Source organism: Lactuca virosa, chromosome 4 (genome assembly GCF_052849685.1).
Source record: "Lactuca virosa cultivar CGN04683 chromosome 4, Lactuca_virosa_CGN04683_v6, whole genome shotgun sequence".
Taxonomy (NCBI): domain Eukaryota; kingdom Viridiplantae; phylum Streptophyta; class Magnoliopsida; order Asterales; family Asteraceae; genus Lactuca; species Lactuca virosa.
In genome coordinates, this window is record NC_136429.1 from 85504001 (window position 1) to 85514737 (window position 10737).

A 10737-nucleotide genomic window follows, 5' to 3' on the forward strand; every position below is an offset into this window, starting at 1 on the left:
AACGCTGCTGACTTATTTGAAAGAACGTACAATCCTTGCTCACATCGCCCCCGTGCTAGAACCTGTTTCGTTGCCTAATCCTGGATATAAAAATGAGGTTGGGAAAACAAAACATCCATGTTATGATCATTAGTCAATTTACTAATGGACAATAAATTTTTGGTGATTGTGGGGACAACCAGAACATGTCGCGCAATTTAATATTATTGTGAATCATAGATTGACCAATATGAGAAATGGGGAGACCATTACCATCCCCAATGGAAACCTTAGAGTTGCCAGTATAAGGCATAGGTTGAGATACGGATATTGCGGAAGAAGCCATATGGTCGGTAACACCGGATTCAACAAACCAATCGGGGACAGTGGATGTTACATGGCACTGAGCATGAAAGGCTTTGGCTAAATCACCATCTGAACCTAGTCTATGGGTGGCATATGAAGAGAGATATGGGAACGCACTAGCATAGTGGCCATTTGTTCGACATAACTGACAATGAGGAGGACATCGCCTACGACCACGACCGCCTTTAAATAAACGACCACCACGAGACGCAGGTGGAACGGAGTAAGCAGAAAAGGCCGCTGGTGGGGAAGAAGTCACATGCAAGGATCGCAAAAATAACTCATGTGCCTCAGCTTGGGCAAGAAGATCTCGGAGAGTGGTCAGCGACCTGGAAGCCCGCATAACGGTGGAAAAAAGTCTCGAAAGTCGGACCATGGCAACACAAAAACCAATAGGTTTTATCTGATTCATCGACAAGATGAACAATAGCAGAAAGTTAATCACAAATAATTTTGAACTTCCAGCCAAACTCATCAATAGTGGACGTTCCGTTGGAGAGTTGACCCAGTTGATCACGAAGGTTCTGAATTCTTTCGACAGATAAATGGCTATAATCCTCCTCAAGCGCAACCCAAATCTGTTGAGCCCTCGATAAGCCAACAATATCAAAAAAAGGCTTCCTCGGTCAACGATGCTTGAAGAAAAATAATCAGCCGCTGATCAGCAGAGATCCACACAATAAAAGCTAGATTTGGCGAAGGTTTTTCAGCAATGAAAACCTCTGGAGCAGCAGGTGCGGGAAGGGTCCCATCAACATGCCCTAATAAATTCTATAAGTGAGAAGTGGAATCATTTGATTCTTCCATAAGAGATAATTGGAAGATGACAATCTGGTAGTGATCAGATGAAGAATTGTGTTCATGGGTAGGGTAGTATCAGAAGAGAAAGAAGGAGAAAACTGATGGGTTTTAGGTAAAACAAATAAACTAGAAAACAATTCCTAAGTTCACATGCAACCTACTTTTGGATCTATGTTTTAACTATTGAACATACAACTTTGAATTGCAAAACAAGAACCCTAGAGGAGGAGGCTATTTTCGAAAATAGTAAACTAGGGTTTAGGAGTTACATACCTTTCAATTGTTATAGAAAACAATTGATAATTCCCTTGATCTTGATCTTGATCTTCTTGGAAGCTTAGCACCACAAGTGTAATGCCTCTAATGGAATCACACCCAAGAACTAGCAAGAAGGAAAGTAGAAGAGGAGAGAGGGGAGGGAGTATGCAATTTCGGCCAGGGTTTCTTCCAAAGAACAAGTGACCTAAAATGTGAGCCAGGAGGCTCCTTAAATAGCTGAGGGATCTAGGGTTTAGGGAAAACCCTAATTATCCTTTGCTTAGGGCCTAAGCAAAACCCAAGGGCCTTATCTGGACCCCTTGGATGAAATCTCTAGGGTTTCCCCTATGGATTTCGTCCACCTCCTTCCAAGGAGGTTCTAGAGCCTTCCACTAAACTATTAGGTAATTGCAAACTAGTCCCTACACTTTATAATTAATTCTTTTAACCCCAAAATTAATTCTGATTAATTTCTGGCTAACTATTAATTAAACATAACGATTTCTAATTAATATATTAATCTATTAACATATTAATAAATCATTTATATATTAATTTATTAATCTTATAAATTAATATCTCTCCTTTCATAATTTCTTTGTCCAGTTGCTAGGTTGAGGGCAACCCAAAAGGACTGTGCTGCTATCAATTCAAGTACATACCAATTATAGTTATGGGCTTAGACACCTAATCCAACAGTCTCCCACTTGGATTAGTCTGTAACTATAATTGCTAGTATGCCTTCTAAATTTGACCAGCAAATTGTAGCTTCCAAATAGCTGCTGCTGAACTTTGACCCAGTCAGTTACATGTCCTAAGATAAGTGATCATATAATCCTTCTTTCTGCTAGATATCCCTAGACAAAAGACATGGAATGTAATCAATCTCTTTGTCCAAAATCTATGTTTCCCGATTCCTGATTTGTGATGATGTAGGACTTCTAATTGAACACATCAATTTAGTCCTGGCTGGGCCCAGCACATAAGTCAACACCAAATCATCGAGGGGCCCACAGATATCGCTTTTCCGGTTAGGGCAAAAGGAACGAATAAACGCTGACTCATATGCTTGTATCTTTTACTCATCAAATTATACATGACAATACGTTTTATAACACCAAGTTACTGATGCGTTTTCGTATCACCAATGTATAACCGACTTTGTAAATTACAACTCATATATCTTCGTTTCAAGATTATAGGATATTATCGTCTCAGTATTACTCGTGATGAATTCCATGAAGTGATACTCTGAGCGAGGGTTTATCCAATACTCAAATCTCAATTTCTGAGTACTCATGAACGTTGCAGCAATTCTATTGCCATGTCTATCCTTAGACAATCTGCAATCCAATTCATGATAGTCTTGATTCACTACTTACTTCCAAAAGTACGAGCGACTGTGGAGTTCGAATAATCTTATTATTCGGGAAGTAAAACATGCAAAAATAAAACACAATAATAAACAATTGACAAAAGGTAGTAACTAAACTTATAAACAATACTTTATTATTTAATCACCAAAAGTCAATTACATTTACTTTGTTACAAGTTTCAGAACAAAACTAATCTAACTACTAAAACTAATATCATCTTTCAGTCCTATGCTCCGAGCATGCTGAATATGCTTAGCCCTACTCAGACCCTTTGTGAGGGGATCTGCTGGGTTATCTTCAGATGACACCCTCTTTACTACAAGATGGCCATCTTCTACTCTATGTTTGATGAAATGGTACTTTCTGTCGATATGTCTGGTTTTACCATGATCTCTCGGTTCCTTTGTCAAGGAAACTGCTCCTTCATTATCGCAGAACAGTTCCATAGGCTCCTGGATGGTTGGAACAACTCCGAGATCTCCGATGAAGTTCCTCAACCAAGCTGCTTCTTTTGATGCTTCACTCGCTGCTATGTACTCTGATTCACAAGTAGAATCAGCCACCGTATCTTGCTTGGAACTCTTCCAAGTAACTGCTCCTTCATTCAGTAAAAATACCCAGCCTGATTGAGAATGGAAGTTATCTCTATCTGTCTGAAAGCTGGCATCACTGTAACCATCTACTCTCAAAGTATCATTGCCACCAAGTACAAGGACCCACTCCTTTGTCCTTCGCAAATACTTGAGTATATTCTTTACTGCTATCCAATGAGCTCTACCTGGGTTTCCCTGACAGCGACTGACCATTCTCAAAGCAAATGCCACATCAGGGCGAGTACATGTCATAGCGTACATGATCGATCCGACAGCGGAAGCATAAGGTACACGACTCATGTCATCTATTTCCTCATTTGTACTCGGGCATTGAGTCTTACTCAATTTGGTATTGCTCTGGATAGGTAGCTCTCCCTTCTTGGAATTTTCCATACTAAACCTCTTTAGTACCTTATCCAAGTATGTGCTCTGACTAAGTCCAATTAGTCTCTTCTTTCTATCTCTCAATATTCTAATCCCAAGAATATAGGCAGCTTCTCCAAGGTCTTTCATGGCAAAACACTTTCCAAGCCAAGACTTAACTTCTTTCAAGGTTGGAACGTCGTTACCAATGAGTAATATGTCATCGACATATAACACCAGAAAAGTTACTATACTCCCACTAGCCTTGATATACACACAAAACTCATCTTCACTTCTAGAGAAACCAAACTCTTTGACTTTCTCATGGAAGCAAAGATTCCAGCTGCGAGATGCTTGTTTCAATCCATAAATGGATTTCTCAAGCTTGCACACTCTATTGGGAAACTTTGCATCAACAAAACCCTCTGGCTGATTCATGTAAACATCCTCAGCCAACTTCCCATTAAGGAAAGCAGTCTTGACATCCATCTGCCAGATTTCATAGTCATGAAAGGCAGCTATGGCGAGCAATATCCTAATAGATTTAATCTTAGCTACTGGCGAAAAGGTCTCATCATAGTCAACCCCTGGGGTTTGAGTGAAACATTTTGCAACCAGTCGAGCCTTGAATGTATGCACATTCCCATCCATGTCTGTCTTCTTCTTGAAGATCCATTTGCACCCAACTGTCTTACGGCCTGGTGCACTATCAACCAAATTCCAAACTTGGTTGTCATACATGGACTTAATCTCGCTGTCCATTGCCTCTTTCCACTTGGAAGCCTCTGGGCCTGCCATTGCTTCCTTATAAGTGACTGGTTCATCTAAGTTTACCAATGTTCTGTCACTTATGAATGTGTCACCATCTGAAGTAATATGAAACCCATACAACTCAGGTGGCACACTCACCCTAGTGGACTTTCGAAGAGGTAATGAGTTATCAACTGGTTCAACAGGAACTGTTTCCTATGGTTGAGTGCTAGTGTCATCTAAGGTTCCTTCATTGGCTAACTATTGAATTTCTTCAAGTTCAATGGTGCTCCCACTGTCCTCTTTGAATATGAGCTCCCTTTCTAGAAAGACTCCTCTTCGTGCTACAAAGACCACGTTTTATCTAGGCCTGTAGAACAAATATCCAAAAGACTGCTTTGGGTAACCAATGAAAACACATTTCTCACTTCTAGCTGCTAGCTTGTCGTGAGTCTCTCGTCTTACGAAAGCTTCACAACCCCAGACTTTAATATGTGCCAACAAGGGAACTTTCCCCGTCCACATTTCGTGAGGTGTTTTGGTTGGAGGAGGATGAAGCAGAAGTGTTTCCAGGAGTAGACATCTGAAAAGAAGGAAAGTTTTAGTTAGATTTCGAGATACCTCAATATAATAACCCAAAGATATAATATCAAGGTTAGGATCCAACTATGAAGATTCACAACTTAGAAATGGGATGCCGAGATCCAAGTGTAAATTTCATAAAGGTAGGTGAATGACGATTCACCAATTCCACCATTAGACGAAACAAACGAAGTGAAATTCCTAATTCTTTTGAGATACATTGAAACTATTCAATGGCATGTTTTAATCTCAGATTATGCTATTCTATTTGTGACTGGGATGCCGAGGATCACAAAAAAGATGTGAATAACCATGCAAATGTGCTTGGTAACCTCATTGTCTTTATCATTAACTATTGATGTGCTGGTAAACCACACACGCTCCATCAAAATGACAATTATGAGATACCCATTACTACTCTTTATTAGTGCCTTTTAGTGTGCTGGTTAACCACACACGCTCCACTAACGACCAATAAAGCATAATGTGCAATTTCATGGATTAGCATACTTTTCACATTTTTTCTTAAAGTAACTAGAGTTGGGATTTTGAAAAATAATGTTCTAGTACTTTCTTTAATAGCATTATACTTTTAATGAGAAGTAGTTGTCCTATCAAATCCGTTCTGCTAACGACCCTCCACTAATCAAGGAAGCGGTGGGTGAGAGTGGACACCCATTCAACTACCATTTTATAGGCAGTTTCCTTATACCCTCTTTATAGACTAGCTTCGTGAATGAGGCATACTAGCGATTTGACTGACCATATTCTTATACATATATACTATTAAACATTTAATCATAATACATATATAAGGTGTGTTTTAAAACTTTTTAAAACTTCAAGGTTTATATAAATTTCGAAATTTAAACTATTAAATTAAATTTGAATAAACCAAATAACTAGATTTAATATTTATCTCTTAATTAACTATTAATCAAATTATTAAATCTTGTAAGGATTATCTAATTAAATTAATCAATTAATTTAATCTTAATCCTTATCCCTCTAAATTTCGAAAATTAGGGTAAGGATAATTATCCAATTAATCTAATCAAGTAACAATTATCCAAAACAAGAAACCCTAAAAACTTCTAGCATATTTCGAAATTTACAAGGGAGGGGGCTAGGGTTTTCAAAACCCTAACCCTAATTTCGATTAGGGTTCTTTGGAGGCTAGGGTTTTGAAAACCCTTCAATCCAAAACCCTAATTGCGAAAATTTGGCCTTTAGGGTTTAATAGCTATAAACCCTAATTTGCAATTCAACAATTATAGCAATTCAATTTAAAACAAACAATGGCTCTGATACCACTGATGAGTTTTAGGTAAAACAAATAAACTAGAAAACAATTCCTAAGTTCACATGCAACCTACTTTTAGATCTATGTTTTAACTATTGAACATACAACTTTGAATTGCAAAACAAGAACCCTAGAGGAGGAGGCTATTTTCGAAAATAGTAAACTAGGGTTTAGGAGTTACATACCTTTTAATTGTTATAGCAAACAATTGATAATTCCCTTGATCTTGATCTTGATCTTCTTGGAAGCTTAGCACCACAAGTGTAATGCCTCTAATGGAATCACACCCAAGAACTAGCAAGAAGGAAAGTAGAAGAGGAGAGAGGGGAGGGAGTATGCAATTTCGGCCAGGGTTTCTTCCAAAGAACAAGTGACCTAAAATGTGAGCCAGGAGGCTCCTTAAATAGCTGAGGGATCTAGGGTTTAGGGAAAACCCTAATTATCCTTTGCTTAGGGCCTAAGCAAAACCCAAGGGCCTTATCTGGACCCCTTGGACGAAATCTCTAGGGTTTTCCCTATGGATTTCGTCCACCTCCTTCCAAGGAGGTTCTAGAGCCTTCCACTAAACTATTAGGTAACTGCAAACTAGTCCCTGCACTTTATAATTAATTCTTTTAACCCCAAAATTAATTCTGATTAATTGTTGGCTAACTATTAATTAAACATAACGATTTCTAATTAATATATTAATCTATTAACATATTAATAAATCATTTATATATTAATTTATTAATCTTATAAATTAATATCTCTCCTTTCATAATTTCTTTGTCCAGTTGCTAGGTTGAGGGCAACCCAAAAGGACTGTGCTGCTATCAATTCAAGTACATACCAATTATAGTTATGAGCTTAGACACCTAATCCAACAAAAACATGGCAAGGGAAGAGTTGCATAAAGCAAAGAAGAAGGAAAAGAAAGAGATAACATTGTGTGAGGGGAAGAGAAAATGGTGGGATTAACGTGTCCTTGATATCAAGAATGATACTCGTCGCACCCAATTAGTGTAGTTGGAGAGGCATAACATTTATTGAATTAAAATTTACACTTTACAACCTCAAAGAATTTAAAGAGATACATGGTTATACATAAATAAATATTATTAAGGGATAATGACTTAAAAGGGTAATGTATTTTTCGATTTTTACACATTTGGTCGCTGATTTTTTTTTCGTCCACATTTACCCTTCAACTTGTTAAACTGTACACATTCAGTCCTTATGACCGGCTACTCTAGGTTAGCCGGTAAAAATGACTTAATAGTGTAATATATTTTTCACTTTGTACACATTTAGTCCTTAATATTTTTGTACACAATTAGTCCTTAATTTTTTTTTTTTGCAAAATAAGTTATTTTTGTTTTTGTACTCATTCAGTACTTATGAATGATTTCTTTATGTTTTTCTCACGAAATCTTACGTGAGACATTCATTAATGAGGTGTTTGGGCATTTTGATGTTTATGTCCATCGCGATCTCAACTACTTGGTTGCTTAAGTCATGTGTTCTGAACGTCATAGTTTCTTCATACGATCTCGAATTTTAACAATCTTTATATTCATGTGAACGATCTTTATATTCATGTGTTCGTATTTTAGTCTACTACAACTTTCATTTAAATTACTCCCATTAAAAAATAATATATTTTAACTTACGATTTTTGTATCCATACGTAGGGGCGGATTTAGACTGGTCCCGGTGTTAAACCGGAAACACTTATTTTTTCTGTCCGCAGTGGAAATTTTTTTTGAGTTTTTTCATTTATACCTATTTTTCATATTCCTGTGTCCGCCTCTGTCCATACATTTTTTATGAATGCATGTATGGATGTTTTTTTATATAAAATCGTAAGTAAAATATGTTACATTTTAACAGGAGTATTCTTAATGAAAAAAATGAACACGTGGATATAAAGATCATTAAAATCTGATATCGTATGAAGAAGTTACGACGTTCAGAATACAAGACCTAAGCCAAACCACAAGACCTATGCAACCAAGCAGTCGAGATCGCATTTGACATAAGTATGAACAACCTTAAACACCTTATCAATGATTGTCCCATGTAAGATGTCGTGAGAAAAACATAAAATAATCATTTATAAGTACTGAATGAGTACAAAAAAAAATTATTTTGAAACAAAAAAAATGTTAAGGACTAAATATGTACAAAAATATTAAGGACTAAATGTGTACCAAATGAAAAAATATATTACCTTTTTAAGTCATTTTTCCCGGCTAACTTGGAGTAACCGATAATAAGGACCGAATGTGTACAATTTAACAAGTTGAAGGGGAAAATATGGACGAAAAAAAAACTTAGTGATCAAATGTGTACAAATCGAAAAATACATTATCTTTTTAAGTCATTATCCCTATTATTAAATAGCTAAGTGTGTCTAATACTTACACTACTGGTCCTTCCTTATAAATAATCTTAACTACTAGTCCTCCCCAGTCTTATTGCTTGTGAACAATATTCCATAATCCCAGGGAAATCGAGATTATGGGAATCGTCTCTATCCAATATCGATTAATATCGATTATCTTATCGTCTCTATCCAATATCCATTATCGTTTTCAAAATTCAAACTTCCATGATCCTTATCCGACTATCACTGTTTTTCTTATTTTGTTTTCACCGTAATAATGGGTTGCGGCACTTACTTTCTCATCCTGCACTCTAACCTTTCCTCCGCTCTCAGCCACCACCGGTGAATCCAAAATGACGATTTTAGCAAAAATTCTCACTGTAGTTCTCCTCCACTTCTTCCTCTTCGTTGCACCATCTACAGCCGAAATCATATCTCTGAATCTTCGATCCAATAACCGACATAAGATCCTCATCTCGGAGTTCAAGTTCTCAAATGACGGTTACATTTCCTTCGTGATCTCCTCCGTGACTGCAACCTCCACCTCATCACGACCTGATACTTCACGTTTTGGTTTCATCCTTCAATCTCCTAAAGTGAGAAACCGCTTCGAATTCCAACAAAACACTATTTGCCCATTGGATTTCAAACTAAACACACTCCTCTTTACTTTCCAAGATCTTTCCCATGATCCTCAGACTTCCTTCAACAAAACGTACACTATTACAAATCCTGGTATGAACTCACTCTTCTTTGTCAACTGCAACTATGAATCCGTCGTAACCATGGATGGTCGCGTAGCGCTCTACAACACCAATGACGGGACTACCAAAAACTATTTATCCGGAGAGCTAAGGCAGCTTCCGTTTCTTTACATCTTTTCCGCCTTCATTTATGTGTGTTTTCTAGGGTTTTGGATTTTAGTATGCTTCAAGAACCGGAGATCTTTTCACAGGGTGCATTTACTAATGGGTGTGTTGCTTGTTATGAATTTGGTTGTTTTAATCTCTGCGGCAGTGGATCTATATTATGTGAAGTTTACAGGTACTCCTCATGGATCGGATGTCTTATATCACATGTGTAAGTTTGTCAGGACTGTGCTTTTGTTCACCTTAATCGTGCTGATTGGTAATGGATACTGTTTCTGGAAGCCATTTTTGGAAGTAAAGGAAAAGTTGGTTTTGATGATTGTGATCCTACTTCAGGTTTGGGCTAATGTGTATGCTATATTTGAATGGAAAGCCGGACCTTATAATAATGAAGAGGACGTCGTTGATTCTCTAAGTATAGATTTCATCTGTTGCTTTATTATTTTCGTCCCAATATGGTTTTCGGTTATCTGGTTTAATAAGGATAATCATGAGACTGATGGCAATGATGTTATGAATAGGGTAAGGCTGTGTCTATTTGGGTTTGCGGTTTTTGCATACGTGTTCTTTACGAGGTTTTTGATGGTTGCATTTTTGATACCATCGAATCATGGGGTACAGGAAATAAGCCTTCTTGTGTTATGTATGGTGGTGTTTTACATTTTCCGGCCATCTGATGAGGATTGTGATGGCAAAGCAGTCGAGATGGCTGCATGGAAATCGGACATACCTTCTCTTTGTTATGCCGTTGTTGCTACTGTTTAGGTGATGCACTTTGAGATGTCAACTTAATCTTCAAGTAGTTTGTCGGTTTGTCCTGGAACAGTAGTGGTAGGTTTGTTGGGTCTTTTTCTATTTCATTTTCTGCCAATAAAAAAACACAACAATTTATAGTCCCTTTTAACATTCTTCAAACCAGCACCTATATCGTTTGCAAACAACAAAGTATTTCGTTCCATTTTATTTGTTTATAAACAAAATTGTAAAAATATCGTTTGCATTTTTTAGAAGCAAATATATGTCCTTTCGGTGGTGAGAGGATTGACATAAATCATGACGAACGAAAACATTATTGAAAACATGTATCTTTCGGTGGGGAAGGAATTATAATTATTTGTTGTAATTATTT

At 37.1% G+C, this 10737-nt stretch overlaps 1 pseudogene; it reads left to right on the forward strand.

Moving 5' to 3' along the window:
• Positions 1 to 9092: 9092 nt before the first annotated feature.
• LOC145104732 (protein CANDIDATE G-PROTEIN COUPLED RECEPTOR 7 pseudogene) lies at positions 9093 to 10373 on the forward strand (annotated as a pseudogene).
• The last annotated feature ends 364 nt before the right edge of the window (positions 10374 to 10737 follow it).